Source organism: Mauremys reevesii, linkage group 7 (genome assembly GCF_016161935.1).
Source record: "Mauremys reevesii isolate NIE-2019 linkage group 7, ASM1616193v1, whole genome shotgun sequence".
Classification (NCBI taxonomy): Eukaryota; Metazoa; Chordata; order Testudines; family Geoemydidae; genus Mauremys; species Mauremys reevesii.
The window spans coordinates 7,326,166-7,342,716 of NC_052629.1; the positions used below are offsets into that span (position 1 = coordinate 7,326,166).

Here is a 16,551-nt window from a genome sequence, read left to right on the forward strand (position 1 = left end):
GTTGACTAACCCATTGGTAAGTCACATGATCATCCCCTTCTAAATGCCGATCCACGTAAAGGATAACAGCCTACTTCTGCTGATAGTTCCTCCTTCCATTCAAGTAGCAGAGGCCGGTGCTGTGCAATTGCCAGTACCTGGGCTGCTCCCTGTAAGGGTAGCAGTATCCGGCCCCCAATCAATATTTAAGTGCTTTGCAGATCCTTTGCTAAAAGACAGTACAAAAATATAAATGATAATCATTGGGCTGAATCCTTAAGTTCCAGGTCAAGATTTTTATTTTTGCACAGTCCTTAGTTAAGTCTCCCACTGACTTCAGTAAAAATAATTGGCCTATAATATTTAAGGAGAACTATTTAAGACTAGGCCCACTATATGGAAGGAGAAAAGTACAGGCTTCCATGCAAGTATACTGTAGTCGTGTGGAACTTGCCAGAAGATCAAGTTTGGGAAGGTTCATTTGTCCACAGTTATCACGCTGCATGGAAGGGTCCATATAAATGCTATTATTATGAAATTTCCCTCCATCATACAAAAATAAATGATGTAAGTAAATTACTTGGATCACTAGGAACTGCCAGTTAGAATGATTCAGAGATTAATCAATCTCGTTAAAATGCTGAGCGGCCAATTAAAATGTTCATTCAGCTAAAAGCTGTTGCAAAATTAAAATTTAGCAAATCTAATTCCGTGAATGATTTAGCGAGAAGAACAATCAAACAAAAAGATTTTGTCAAGACCATTATTATGTAAAAACAACAATCAGTTCAGTTCCGTGGGTATTTATACAGCGTCTCTCGTAAAGGAAAGAAGCTGCAGTACTATAAGCTGAACAATAATTAGCTTAATGAATGCCCGGAGGAAATATGTAGGGCCAATTATAATAATTTCCTCTCCCAACAAAAAGGAACAGTTCTTTAATATCAGAGCTAATTGGAGCATGTGGTATGTTTTCCAATAGGGAGGCAAAATGCCATATTTTAATTCAGACATTGGGGTAAATTCTCTGCTGGTCTAAATGGGCCCATTCTGTTGATGTCAATGAAATTCAGCACATTTACTCCAGCAGAGAATTTGGCGAATTAAGATGAAATTTGCATGGGTTTGGTTGACTGGATGTCTCATGATACTGGTATAGGCTTAGAGTCTTTCACCACCGAGGGCTGGTTTACATGACTCTAATTGTGTTGCTGGACCTGATTATAAGAACCATGTTGGGGGACATGCATAACACACAGTTTTGACTCTCAGGGTCTTTGGGACCAGTTTGTGGTTTAATGTCCAATACTGCAGCACACTGGACATGGTGAAAATATGGTTGAATCCTGACTTTGTCTCCTGAAGAACAGCTCTGTGTAGCTCAAAATATTCTCTTTCCAATGGAAGTTGGTCCAATAAAAGTTAATATCTCACCCGCTTTGTCTGTCTAGTCTCCTAGACACAGCTATGAATGAGTGTTGGCTGCATACAGCCTTGTTGTAACAGAGTTTTTAATGAGCCAGGAGAGTAGGGCTTTATTCCCAGCTTTGCTACTTACTGGCCTTGAACAAGTTGCTCAGCCTAATGTTTTCAGACTTCTGTGAGTTCACAGTGTGGAAGGTAGGCACCTTATTATCTATGAGAGCTGAGAGACAGCTATTTGCAGCTGGTTTTTCAGGTGCCTTTGCTGGCTGAAAGCTTGCCCAAGACAGTGCAAAGATAATGAGTGTGCTTGGCTCTGGGATTTTCCAAAGGTACCAGCCTGGTTAGCTACCCAGCACCTCTGCAAGCCCCAGAATACAGCACAAGGCATACAGATTAAAAAAAAATTGATGCATGCCGCTACCTGGCTCACTCCAGGGGCCTCATTTGGGACTCAGGAGATCTCTGCCACCAACTCCCAGTAACTTTGGTCAAGTCACATGTGGCCAGATTTTCCAAAGCACTTGGCTCTCATTCTGGTCCCTAAAAAAAAAGGCAAGATTTTTCAAAGTTCACACAGCAGTTCCCATTCTGACACTTAGGGTAGGTCTATACTTACTGCGCGGGTCGACGCGGAGAGTTCGACTTCTCGGAATTCGAACTATCGCGTCTAATCAAGACGCGATAGTTCGAACTCCCCACGCGCGCCGGTCGATTCCGGAACTCCACCACCGCGAACGGCAGTGGCGGAGTCGACCTTGGAGCCGCGGACTTTGTTCCCGCAGCATCTGGACTAAGCCTGAACTAAGGTACTTCGACTTCAGCTACGCTATTCGCGTAGCTGAAGTCGTGTACCTTAGTTCGACCCCCTCCCTTAGTGTAGACCAGGCCTTACAGTGAGCTTTACAAAAGCATACAGCACCCAACATATTCTTTTTAAAAATCTGGCCATTAATCTCTCACCGTCTGTAAAATGGGGACAAAAACACTCCCTTTTATCTGCCTTGTCTATTTCAACTGTAAGCTCTTCAAGGCAGGGACTGTCTTGCAAAGTGTTTATACAATGTCTGGCACAATGGGGTCCCAATATCAGTTGGGGGCGGTCTATAGAGGCTACAAATGCAAAAATAGTAATAACAGACCCGTGTTATGTTGGTGTAAGATTGGAAGAAGTGCACAATGGCTCTGTTTTTTGCCAAGCCAGCCAGGCAGGTGAGTAATAGTGCTGTATGGCACCAACAGTGCTCAGATAAAATGATCAGATTGGTATCACTTGTTAGGTATATAAAAAAAAAAATCCTGAGAAGGGAGCACTGCCATAGGACTGATGCCTCTGGCTTTGAAAGTACAGGCTGCAGCATTTAAGTAGCAGCAGGAGACCATTATTCCATGGCAACATTTTATCCCTGTGACAAGTACATGTTTCTGCTCCTGCCCGAAATACCGTCTACTCCCAGCTCCCTTCAGCGGCACGTCTTCCCATAGGTGATTACAAAGCGACACGTGCGTTGCTGGGCTTCGTCTCACTCGGTCAGGCTGGATGACAGATGTGACATAACCCAGCGGGGTCTGTCACATGCTTTGCCAATTAAAAAAGGGAAATATCTGTTAACTGGAGGCAAGGTGCTTCTGCTGCAATGGGCATATTGTTGGCCTACAGAGAGCTTGATGAGCACCAGGCATTATTCACTGTGATAGCTGCAGTTCAAAAGGAGTAATTCTCTACAGCATAGAGGTCCTATGCCAAACCCTGTACACCAAGTGCAGTTTAGAGATGCATATGGTCTTTGCACTATGGTGAATTTCACCCCTACTCTGTCCCTAGTCTGTTCTATGGGTAGATCAAGCATGACTTGCATCCTACTGCGTCTACTACACGCCCCGTGTATCGTCGCGTAGATCGATATATCTCGATTCGATATATCGCGTCGTCATCTGGCGGCGCGTATATCGATCTAGCGCTTCGCCGATTCCCCCGATTCCCCCGGCGTGGCCGGGGCGCGGCGGCGAGGGAGAGCGGACATCGATCGCGCGTGAGGACGGGTAAGTTATCGATATAAGATACTACTTGCTTCCTATTTATTCACACGCTGGCTGAAGTTTCTTATATCGATTTTTTTACAGTGTAGACCCAGCCTAAGACAAGCTCTGTCTGACTCCTCCCAGCTCATGCAGGGCTCCGTTTTGCCTCACTCAGCAGATCTGCTACTGCCAGACAATGAGAGGTCTCCAGTGGGATGCACACTCTTTGTCCTGACGTTCACACTGCCAGTGCAGCGCAGCTCTGAATTCGATCAGGTGCCAGTGAGGGGGCAGACTGTCCGTGATGTTCACACTGCCGCGGGCGTAACAAAGGCTGCGTGCAGTGCTGATGCGTACGTGGTGGGGGGCGGGGGCAGGAGTTTTTATATAATGTGGCCATGCAAGCAAAGAGGAGAGTTTCTTATTCTCAGGCTGTGACTGATTTACAATCAAAGAGTGTCACGAAGCATAGGTCTACACTGCAAAAAAAAATAAAAACCAACACTGCATCAGTGAGCCTCAGAGCCCAGGTCTAATGACTCTGGCTTACAGGGCTCATGCTACGGCACTTAATATAGGCGTGTAAATGTTCCCAATTGGGCTGGAGCCAAAGTTTGAGACTCTCTACTCCTACCAGGTTTCAGAGCCCAAGCAGCAATGTCTGTACTGCTATTTGTATCACCGAAGACCAAGCCCTGTGAGTCCAGGTCAGTTGACTTGGACGCTGAGACTTGCTGATGGGGTGTTTTTATTTATTTATTTGTACAGTGTAGACATTCTTAGTGAGGTTGATGATGGGATGGAAAGAAGCCCAAAAACCCACATGATTCTGCTGCAGAGATACCAGCTGGAGTCATAGCTCCATTCATTGTGGGGCCATCGGGTATGTTATCCAGTTGCTGTAAGGACTACAGTATAACATGCTTCTGTGGTGGCTAAAAGGCCACTACAGCCTGCAAGGAATCCAGGCGCTTGAGCAGATGCTTCCACAGCAGGTAGCACCATGCCGTAGCTAAACTGGTGCAGGGGATACTACTTCAATTTACAATACTTAGTTCTCAAACAGCACTTGTCATTCATAGGCTTTGCAAAGGAGTGGACGAGCATTAGCCCCTTTTTACAGCTGGGGACACTGAGATACGGAGAAGGAAGGGATTTGTCCAAGGTGATCTATCAAAGTAGTGGTTGAGCCATGATTTGAACGCAGGTCTCCTGAGTCCTACTCCAGTGCCCCAGCCACTAAGCCACACTGTCTCATGTAGTAAATTTAATGCCCTTGCACGTGCATACTCCCCCACTATATGAGTTCAACTGCTAAAAGGACCGGCATTGACAAGTCTGTAATGACACAGACTCCATCCTATTTCTCATCTGCGCACTGCCCCCCTGCTCTGACCTCAAAGGAGTTCAGGTCACATTTACACTAGTGTGCAAATGACTCTTCCATCTCACTTGCACCTTCCAGGTGACTACTTAGCCACATCTAAATCATCCCGCCACCCTTTACACAGCTCATTAATCGAGTCCAGTGACTTGCCAATAGGCGGGAGACTTCACTAATTAGATAGGCTTGATCTAATGTCTGGCTGCTGCGTGGCCCTCCCATCTATACTCATCTCATCATGCTTAAAGCTCTCGGGACTCTTGTTTTTTTCTTCTCCTACCAAATAGTTATCAACTCAAAACAAATAGTGACTTACCGTTACTGCTCCCATAGTAGCCAGCTTCACTCATCTGTTCACTATATTGTACTGTGAAAAAGAATTAGGCTAAATTGTTGTTTCTTTAGGTCTTTTCCTTTTATCAGAGCCTGAGTTTAGCTGCATTGACAGCAGCTACCCTTTTTCTTTTTAATTTCCCAAATTTATAAGGGTAATTAACCATTGGAACAATTTACCAAGAGTTATTCTAGCAATTTAAAAATCAAGGTTGGCTATTCCCCGCCCCACCCCCCTCCATCCCAAGAGATGTTCCAGTTCAAACAGGAATTATTTGGGGGAATCTCTCTGGCCTGTTTTAGACAGGAGGTCGGACTAGATGATCACAATGGTCCTATTTGGACTCTGTGAATCTGTGAGAAACATTGGCATATCTCTGTGAGCTCCTTTCTTATACCCACTGAAGTCAATTGGATTCTTAATGGGCTTCGGCTCAAACCTATTATCTCTATTTATCCCCCCCCAAACAAAGTATTTCAGTTCTGATCTCAGTCATTCACTATACTTGAGGTTTGTCTACACAGGAGTGAAGGTGAATTAATTAAAGGCTTAAATTAAAGCACATGCAACTCCTACGTGGACACTTCTATTTAGAAGTAAAGTGACCTTAAGCCTGGTCAACACTCAACGTTAGGTTGACATAAGCTGCCTTGAATCAGCCTAACTCCCGTTGACGTAAATCGACTGTCCCTATGCCAATTTAGTAACACACCACCTCCCCAACCAGCATAGAGACAGTCGATCTAATTAGGTCGATGCAGTGTCAGTGTAGACACTGTGTTCCTTATGTCAACTGTCACTGGCTTTCAGGAGCTATCTCACAAAGCCTCACACTGACAATACAATCAATAAGAACATAAGAACATAAGAACGGCCGTACCGGGTCAGACCAAAGGTCCATCTAGCCCAGTATCTGTCTACCGACAGTGGCCAATGCCAGGTGCCCCTGAGGGAGTGAACCTAACAGCAATGATCATGATCTCTCTCTCTCTCTCATCCATCATCCTCCTCCTGACAACAGAGGCTAGGGGACACCATTCTTACCCATCCTGGCTAATAGCCATTTATGGACTTAGCCACCATGAATTTATCCAGTCCCCTTTTAAACATTGTTATAGTCCTAGCCTTCACAACCTCCTCAGGTAAGGAGTTCCACAAGTGTGTTCCTTGTGTTGACACACACTGCCGACACAAGGAGCCAAGTGTGTGCACACAAGTGAGTTAACTGTGGTGGTTTTATAGGGTAGATATGGCTTTAGTTTCCTGTAGCTTAATCAAGAGGAGGACGGTATGCTGAACTAAGGAGACTTCAAATGAGAACATCCATGAGGCGGGAGTTTAATATGCTTTAATTTACATGCATTAGCTTCATGATTTTTTAGCTGCTTCATCTTAACTTTCTTGAGTGTCCCCATGTACACAAGCACAGAGATTAAACTCAATCTAGTTTTTATGGCTGACATCTCACAGGATTATAGAATAACATATAATGATGGAAAATATTAAGGTTGGGTAAAATTTTTCACATGAGAAATGTTTTTGTTGAAAATGAGCTTTTTAAAAAAAATGAAAAAATTCACACTTTTTGTTTTTTTGTTTTTTTGTTTTTCAAAATGTTGGAGCTGGTTTGGATGAAATTAGAAAAAAATGTTATTTATTGGGGTTCTTTGTTTATTTGTTCCATTTGTTCCTGTTCTTTCCATTTTTCTCTCCCCATCCCCTTTTTACTCTAAAAAGGAAAAAAAATAAGGGGAAAAAATAACAAAACCAAAAATTCTCAAATGATTTTTTTAAGGAAAATAGCACTTTCTTGCATAAAATTGGTTCTTTTGTTAAAAACTGAGAATTAAATATGATTTTGACCAGCTCTAGAAAATATGTATTTGGCTATTTTAATTATCAGAGCAAATAACCGAAAACCTGTGTCTCCCTTGTAAATTACTCTGATGCAATGGTCTTGAATTCAGTGGACATAACTCAATAGATCTCCTTGCTAATGCAGGTTTGTTACAGAATAAATGTGATGGGGGGGCAGTTTAGATTTAAATGGCTCTGACAACCAGGCATTCACCACTTCCTCTGGGAGAGACTATTTCACATCTAATAAACTTCACGATTAGGAAATATTTTCCGATAATCAGGCTACATTTTCCTTTGCATAATTTCATCCAGTCACTCCTAGTTATGGAGCTTTGCTCCATCTCTTTCATTCCTAGCATTCTGTTTCCTTTCACCGTTGCTTCTAAGTGATGTGCTGTAGATTTTGGAATTCAGTTCATAACTCCCAGATCCTTGCACTGATCTGCATTTTGAGTGGATAGGAAACCTTTGAGCCATCCACAGCCCTGTAAACCTTACATATATCTACCCTGAATTGCTCTGAGCTTCCTACCTGGCTCTCACTCCAAGCCAAATATATCTCTTTTCTGAATCTCTCCATACCACATGCAGGAAGACCTTCACCTGGGATAAATTATCCATCAACTTCAGTGGAGATTTGACAGCTTATACCAGCGAAGGCTCTGCCCCTAGGAATCTGATTGTTACCTGTTGAATTGGCTGACCCACCAAAGTGCTATACTATCTGCAAATGTCACCTCCTTGCTGCCCATTCCTTCCCCAAGGAAAATGAGTGAAATTCCATCTAATATTGAACCTGGCAGAAAGCTCCTTCTCCTTGTTCCCTATCCTAAAAGGCTTTTACTGTTGTTGCCCAAGCTGAATCTCCTTCCATTCATATGGCTAACGCTTAACTGAGGTAGCCCTGTGACCTTTGCAGTAATGAGGCCTTCCTTAGAATCCAGGGAACTTGTGTCCTCAGCATCCCCTGGCCACCAATTTGTCCTATTTCTGAAAAGTGATTCTTCCAGATTGCTTAAGCAAGATCTCCCTTTGTGAATCCTTCCCCGCTCCACATCCCTGAGCATCTCTCCAGCCCATCTCTGAGTAGGATATAGATAGTTACTGAGGCTGCACTTTTTGGGTGCCATTTCTGTTGCCGGTCCCGTTTGTCCGTGATTTATAGCATAACACCCTGAACACGTCATTTGTTCAAGTGCTAGTGCTGATGTGGATGAGCTCCTGTCGTCTGGGCCTTTTTTGCCCATCAAGGCACCAGACAACATGTTTGCATATAATGTTTGTTTGTTTTTGTTCTGTTTTGGAATGGGAAAAAAGTTTTCAATTCATGGCATTCCCCACAAAACAAAAATAAAAAATAATAATGATCAGGGTCCTACCCAGTTCTAAAATACCCTTGTAACAGGGGGTATGTAGCATATAATGAAGATTAATGACGTTTGGGGGCACAAAACTGACTGGATAAGGCTAAAGTATGAAAAATGAGTGGTGTTGTTTTTTTTTCCTCAATTGACATAATAGAAATTTCCAAGGCTGAATATCCAAACCCAGCCATATTGATATGAATATTCAAGAGTTTTTTTAAAAAAGAATTGGCTTAATTTTATTTTCTGTTTATATCAAGAAACCACAATACACATGGTGCAAGAGCCCCAGGTTTCTCCGTTACCAGTAAAGTCATCACTCACCTCCAAATCTTGGCAGCTTCATTGATGATACCTACAGAGCCATTTATACCAAAGTTGAAACCTTGGGGACCCTGCCCTATTTATCTCTCTACAGGGAATGGATCAATATAGCCAACTCCAAGCATTCGAAAATCACAAGTCAGACATGCACACAGTCATGAGGCTGGCTTAAAATGCACAAGGCGGCTTTGCTTCATTTTTTGTTCTTTAAACAGTACATTTTTGAGGTCAAATAATGGCATAGCAACTCTCTTGTTTCTCTAGCGCCCCCTACTGATGGTGGCTCTGGTGCTGTGATGGTTTCTCTACCAGTGACTAGGCCTTCAACCAGTGACTTAAGGCCACCCCTTCTGACATCACAATTGTCCCAACTAAAAGTCCTAGAATATTTTCCACACAAACAAAATCCTTCTGCCCTCTCTGGGGCTATTCCTCAGCCTATCTTCAGGGCTTAGCCTGCAGTCCCCTTGCAATGGGTTTGTACGTTCCTTTCTTTGCAGCTGGTAGGGGAACTCAGTCCCGCCCTCTTCTGTGGGTTCCGGCCCTGGACCCTGTACTAAATAGCTGGGTCTGCTCCTTTTCCTGTGCTGCAGTTTTCCCTGGAACAACCCCTTAAGTTCTTCTCTGGGACTCTACATCTCTTCCATGTTTGAGCCAGGTCTCTCCCAGGCCCGCCTGACTGGAGAGGTTTCCTCCCTGCTCTGAGCTTCCTACCTGGCTCTCACTCCAGCTCTCTCTCCAGTTGGGCTTTATCACCACTTAGAACGTGTCTATATTAGAAATGATAGAGTGACTCAGCTGCAGCTGTGGTGCTGTTATGTTGAAGTATAAGCATTTACAACAGTGACAGAAGGGGTTCTTCCACACTGTAATAGATCCACCGCTCCAAGAGGTGGTAGCTAGGTGAATGGATGGTGATTCTTTAGCCAAGGGGCAAGTAAGCCTGGGTATATCTCACCTGTAATTAGACACCACAACTAGCCCATGCCAGCTGGCTTGGGCTAAAGGGTTGTTTAACTGTGGTGTAAACGCTCAGGCTGCACTCCAAGCTCTCGGACCCACTGAACTTTCAGAGTCCTGGAGCCCGGGTTCCAGCCTGAGCCCAACCATCTACACTGCAGCTTAACAGCCCCACAAGCCCCACTCAGCTGGCACTGGTCAGCCACAGGTATCTAGTAGTAGTGTACACATACCCCCTGTTACAAGGGTATTTTAGAACTGGGTAGGACTCTGATTGTTATTTATTATTTTTTATTTTCGTTTTGTCGGGAATGCCATGAATTGAAAACTTTTTTCCCATTCCAAAACAGAACAAAAACAAACAAACAAAAAAACCCTTGAAATTCCCGGTGAAATAAAACTCTGGAAAAGGAATTGTTTCAGGCTGATCTAAATGTTTTGTTTTAATAAAATCAAAATATTTCATTCTAATTTTGACTTTTTAAAAAATTCTGTTTTATGACATATTTTTTATAAAAAATTGAAATGCAAAACTTTATATTTTCCATTGTGAAAAGGTTGACATGGAACTTTTTGACCATATAAAAATTCTTTTTTTTCTCAATTTTTCTATTGAAACAAACATTTATTGAAACGTCCCATTATTAATTTAGCTTTTGCTGAATCTGCATTTTCAAACAGAAAAACATTCTGTCAAAAATATTCCAACCAGCACTAGATTTCTTTATTTGCCTACTGTTTTTTTTTAATTTGCAGTTCACTTGGGTCTTGTTTCCAAGCTTTTCTCCATAACCCTACAGCAAAAACCTTATTACCAAAAAAAAAAAAAAAAAAAAAAGAGATTTTCATGTATTCACATGATTCCGGAAGCTGGGGCTTTAAAAAACCCACCAAGCACCACGAGACTTGCAATAAAATCATGGGATTGTCAATACTGTGGACTCAGGCCTGATATCAACTGCAGTGAAGTCAATCAGAGTTGTGCTTGCACTGAATTTGTCTCTTTGGATCCAAGCAATGTTAAACTTCAACAGTCTATTTCTGTGTGGGGCTCAGGGATTAAAATAAATCAAGATGAAAATAAAATTGGACATATGTAGTTCATTCTGATGAAGATTCAGCAGCATTCATCTCTTTGTATTTTTCATCCCCCCCCTTTTTTTTTGAGGGGGTACATTCAGAAACCTTGGAAATCTACAGCTTAAGGAAAGTTAGTAAAATAGACAAGGAAGATAGGGTGATGCTCCTATGTGAGCCCTTCTGTGTGTTGTTTTCCAGTTTCTCATACTCTTACTCCAGATCAGTAACACTTTACTCTGTAAGTAGCCTGTGGAAAGCAGTTAGAGTAGTCAGGGTGTAAGGTACTACTGAATGGAAACCAGGCATTGCACAGTGACTTTCTGGCTTCATTGGCACCTCCTCATTTATCCCAACCCTCATTTATTTCTCTGATTATCCTGTTGTCTCTTGTTAGATTGTAAGCTTTTCGGGCAGTATTATTCAGGACTGTCCAGTGGCTAGCACGATAGTGAGGCTCTGATCCTTGGCCGGGGCCCCCAATGTGCTGCTACAAGATAAATAATAAATGAACACGATGATAATGCATTTGGAAGTGACCAGTTTAGTATTTGGTAATGGCAATGGACAGATGTGGGTAATTAAGCATTAGCTAGATCTGCCTGTGTATTTCTAAAGCCCATGTCAAAGCGGAATGAGTTGGTTTAATTTAAAAACCAACAGCAACAATAAATGTGTGTGCTGTGGATGTGGAACAAAGGAACCAGGTCAGACGAATGGGCTGTGTAGTCCAGTATCAGAAACAAATAACCTCATTGGCTACAAATAGTGGAGTTATGACTGAGAGAGGAAGCATGGTCAAGTGGTGCATGCCAGAGCCGTAACTAGGCAAGCAAGCATATTTGCGCCCCCTACTGGTCTTTTTCCATCATTTTTCCGCCCCCCTGGCTTTGTGCCCTGGTGGCTGCTCCGCTCACCCAACCCTGGTTCATGCACTAGCATAAGACTCAGGAGACTTGGGTTCCATTTCCTGTTCTCACAGCCATCCTTATGTAAGCTTGGGCAGTCACGTAATCTTTCTGGGCCTCTGGGCCCCATCGGCACAATCCGGACAATAGCCTTGCCCTACCTCCCAGGGGTATTGTGATACATTAAAGACCTTGAGGCACTCAGATATTAAATTGATGGCAGATAGACAAACACCTATGAGAGAGAGGAATGAATTATATGACTCTTCTCACAGCCAACTCTCAGGCTGTAAATAAGCACCTGTGCACTCTCTAGTCCTGCATCGTTTTAGCAGATTAGACAAATCTGACCCTGTTATATGAAATATAGGCAGCCAAAAGAGGATTTTATTATTTGGTTTAATATATACAGCTTCTGCTCTACTGCCCGTTCCATTGGGGGTGCCTTTATTGTAGGGATCAGGGAACTGGTTCTAATTCACCCTAGAATGAAAACCCGATGGCAGATAAGCTGAAGTGATCAAATGGAATGGATTGAAATTGCTTGGCCGCTACAATAACAGAGCCCAGTATGGCAAACTGGGGCTTTACCAAGAATATTTTTTGGTGTCACGGGATAGTGGCACAAAAATAGCAGTCAGTTAAGGCTCCAGTCACTGTGGGCAGTTTGTATTTTTTTCTCTTCGCTTCCGTTGGTTGAAAAGTTTAGAAATAGACAAGTTTTTATTAACCTGCAAAAGTATGTTAAAAATTATTTCTTTCCTAACCGCTCATGAGGACGACTGGGAATTAAGAGGTCAAAGGTTCCATTCTGCACAAAAGTAGACTGTCTGTAAAACTGTAATTACCAGTCAGATAGCAGGTGGAACAATTCTCCATGATGAGTGCCGTGTAGGGGGGTCGCTGGCTGACAAAGCGGCAAATAACAGAGATAGGAACAACACAATTCAGCTGTGCAACTAATTCATCCAGAACAACACTGGCATTGTATTCAACCACTGAGGGGGAAACTGCTCCAAAGAGGCAGATCTGTACCTCTTGGTAAAGCATTTTGGCTGTATTTGCACGGAGGCATGCTTCAGAAACAGTCCTTCCCCTTAGTTATCTATTCCAGTGCATGCTAATTAACATGGCAATGCTGCCTCCTACAGCATGTGTATGATCTGTTAGTAACTAGAGATGGGAACTAAGATTCAGGACTCTCAGAGATTCTCCTCCCTGGAAGCGATGTCTCCCTTTGCCATGCACAAGTGGGTGGCACTTGGGAGAGGCCACTCTTTTCTCCAACTCGAGAAGGAGCCAATCCTGAGAAGCCCAGTTGATCATGCAAGTCCCTCTGGGGCAAGCCAAGTCCAAGGAGGCCAGCAAAGCAGGCTTGATAATAGTCTGAAGATCATCATGATCCCAGTGTGAATGGCTCTTATTTTGATGTCTCAAGTAGGTGGAGTTCATTCTATGAGCAGAGCTGGGGAAGGAAGAGGTTACCCTTCCTCCGATTTACCAATTCAACCCCAGTCTTCCTAGGTGTTCTACCCACTTGTCATGAGTTGCTCAGGGTCACTCAGCATCTTCCTATGCCTCTGTTTACCCATCCGTATGAGAAGTATAATAATACTTCCCTGTCTCACTAGAGTTCAAAGACAGCAATATTTGTGTACTGCACCGGGATCCACTCCTCCCTAATGAACTGTGTCATTAACAACAAAGAATTAGAATGTTTTATTGGGGGTGGGGGATCAGTGTGTGCCAGTGCAGAATAATACAAAACCATGTTCTGCAGTGCTTGGTTTGCATTGAGGTTACAAAGTTACACACAGCTTCAGTGAGGGGCAAGGGAAGAAATTGGAACCAATGAATTTATCTACTGAAACTCCACATGTGAACTCCTGTCCCCAATGAAGTCAATGGGAATTTTGCTACTGATTTCAGCGGGGCCAGGATTTCACCCCATAGATCAAATTCAGTCCTAAATCCCTGGGATTCACACCGGTTTGAGCTAGGGCTAAATTTAACCCCCCATTTTTATATACAAAGGAAATGCATACATTTGCATTTCTCTCCGGCGTAGCCGATGAAAATCAGTGCCGTTTCAAGTTTGCTCATGGCCTTGTTTTTGTTAAATTTCACTCTCTCTGACGCTCCTTCATTGGCATCTCATTTGAGCTGCAAACACCACACAGGGAATGTTTCTATCCAAACATCATAGAACATCTCAGCCATTGTGCGGCTGTGCTGGGGAATACGCTGTGATGCCAGTGGAAGGGAGACTAGAAGCTGCTTGTCTGATATTCCCTACTTTGAGCAATGGGGCCTTACCTCTGCTCCCTGACTCCCACTTACCATTCAGACCAGCGTGCAGGAAACAGGGGGTAAGAGGCTGCTCCATTGAAAGTGAGTGAAGTAACTTATCTCCCCAACCAGAGCACTCTGGGAGCAGGGGTGGAATTGTGACTCAATCCCTGGTCTGTTCTTGGGGCAGTGCCGCTAAATGTCTCCCCTCACTCAAGGCAGATTTTAAGGTTCCAGTCCAGACCCAATTGTTTTCACTGTTTTAATCAATGATGAACATTCCGTTAATACAAGATTCTTTTTTTAAAAACTTCTTTTCTCTTGTATCCAAATCTCTCTGTTCTGGGGCTAAACTCCCTGTCAGTGTCCCTTACTAAAAAGAGAGAGCGAGAGACAAGACACATGGAGGTGAACCAAGGATTCAGGAAATATTACAAAACATTGCTTGATCTTCCAGCCAATTTCCCCAAAGACCTTTCCTTATGAATCCAAGCACAGCTTTGGCTGTTGTCAGCAGTCCCTTGTGCGGTGCCAACGGCTGCCTTTCCTACCAAAGTGCTGTCGCTCTCATTTCTGGGCTTTTTCTGTAAATATGGAAACCTTGAAATCTGTGCGACTTTGATATGACTGATTTTTGCGTGGAGAAATTCTCTTTTTTAGCCTCTCCAGGGTTTAGACTGCTACAGTAGTTAACAGCTTTTCACCAGATGACACAATGATCAGTGATCTCAGCTATGCCACTGAATATATGAGGACTATAACCACCAGGCAATTAAAAAACCCGAAATGATAGAGATCATTTTATCGTAAACAGATATTATATCACTTTCTTTTATTCAAGATTGAGACTTTACTCAATAAAAGGTAATAGGTTGGTAGCTTATCTTGGGTTAGAAACTTAATAGCAATATAAAATGAGTCTTTATATTAGAACAACACGATGAACTGATAAAACAGTTATTGGCTTCTTCTCCCCTTTGGTGCACACGTAATTCCCGTTAACATTAACTGGAGTTATGTGCTAGTGCTGAGTGAAGAATAGATCCCCTTAGAGATTAATAGATTTTTTCCCCACTGAACATTAAACTTACTTTCTTTACAAGGTGGATGCATTAGCTTTGTGTGTGTCACAAGCCAGGCTGTGTAACTGGGTGAGCATTCGTCATTTTATCTCTAATTGGCATTTCTGAATATTGCTAGAAAATGTCACTTTTCCCTACCAGTAATTAGGGGATGGAAGAAACTATGAGATCATCAAGACCATTGTTCACTGAGAAAGGTGTACGGTCCCTCAAAAAGGATGCAGCAGATATTAGATAGACCTGAACTCAGTCTTAGCCAAATAATTACAGAATCAATCGGCGCTTTGCTGGAAGGCCTGAGCATGGGGAAGTACATAGCTGCACTGCCCTGAAAACAGACCAAAGTCCTAATCTGGCTCATGGTTCCCACCTTGGTCTGGTGGGGAAAGTAAAACACTCTGTCTGGCTCATATTATTTACCTTTGCAACCTGGCTGAGCTTTTCTAACCGGGTCATTGGATGGGGTGCAGCCAAGGGTCTGCCCATTGTCCACCTCTACCCTGCCCACCCCTAGGCAGGAGCATGGTCGTATTTCCACCCTTCCCCCTCCAGGTTATTGTCTGTAATGTGGGTAGTTCATGGAGGGGAATGAAGAGATACTCTGCCCCCTTCTCTTTGTGTGGGTGAGTGAAGGGGCTCACAGTGGAAGCTGGTTGAAAGTTTTATTTTTTTGCTACAAGCTTTTTTTCATTCTAAACTTCGTGAAGAACTTCATTTTTTTATTAAAAGTTCTGTGTTGGTGGGTTGTTTTTTTTTTAGTTTTTTTTTTAAGAAAGTGAAATGAAATAAAAAAACCCAGTAATGCCAATTTGGGGACGTTTTGAAAGTTTTATGGTCAAAATTATTGTAAAACTCCCACCTTTTCTTGTGTGTTTTTATCACTCCCACCCCTAACATTTATTTTTTTTTAAATGGAAAAAGAAAAGAGGGAAATCCTCTCTTTTGTACAAATGTACAACGCCATTCTGAAATGAAGAATTAAAATTTTTCATTCCACAAGAATCAAAATGGGACATTTTTGATATTTACTAAATGTGTGTTTCTTCAGTTTTGTTTATAAATGTAACATTGTCAAAAGCAATACAACTTTGTGAAAAATTTCAGTTTTGTCTAAATGGCATTTTCTGATGGGAAAACTTGTTTTGACAAAAATTATCCAACCAGTTCTAACTACACACAAAGGCCATGTCCTGCCCTGTCATGAGAATAATTTGTAGCCAAATCACTAAAGAGTTCTAGGAGCAACCCTGACACCAGCAACACTTGTACTCTTCCCTACTATAAATATCTGAGACAAGAGTTCCACATTTGTGGAAAGAAAGGATGAATGTGCTGAGATCATTCATTGCTGGGTTTTCTCGACTGAATGTGGAAGAATCAATGGTAGGTGAACAAAGACAGACAGTGACTTTGGGCTGGTCTACCCTGAAAACGTACAGCGGCATAGCTTCTTTTCTTGGGTGGAAAAAATCCACACTTCTGAGACACGTAACAATGTTAACCTACCCCCTGGTGTAGATAGTGCTAAGCGGATGGAAGAATTCTT

At 42.7% G+C, this 16,551-nt stretch overlaps 1 long non-coding RNA gene across 1 annotated transcript; it reads right to left on the minus strand.

The window, feature by feature from the left end:
- Positions 1–2,845: 2,845 nt before the first annotated feature.
- On the minus strand, positions 2,846–8,948 carry LOC120369489. The gene is made up of 3 exons (XR_005583183.1): positions 8,690–8,948; positions 5,124–5,174; positions 2,846–2,980 (listed from the first exon to the last, which is right to left on the minus strand). It is a non-coding gene; the product is annotated as an uncharacterized LOC120369489 (long non-coding RNA).
- Positions 8,949–16,551: the final 7,603 nt, after the last annotated feature.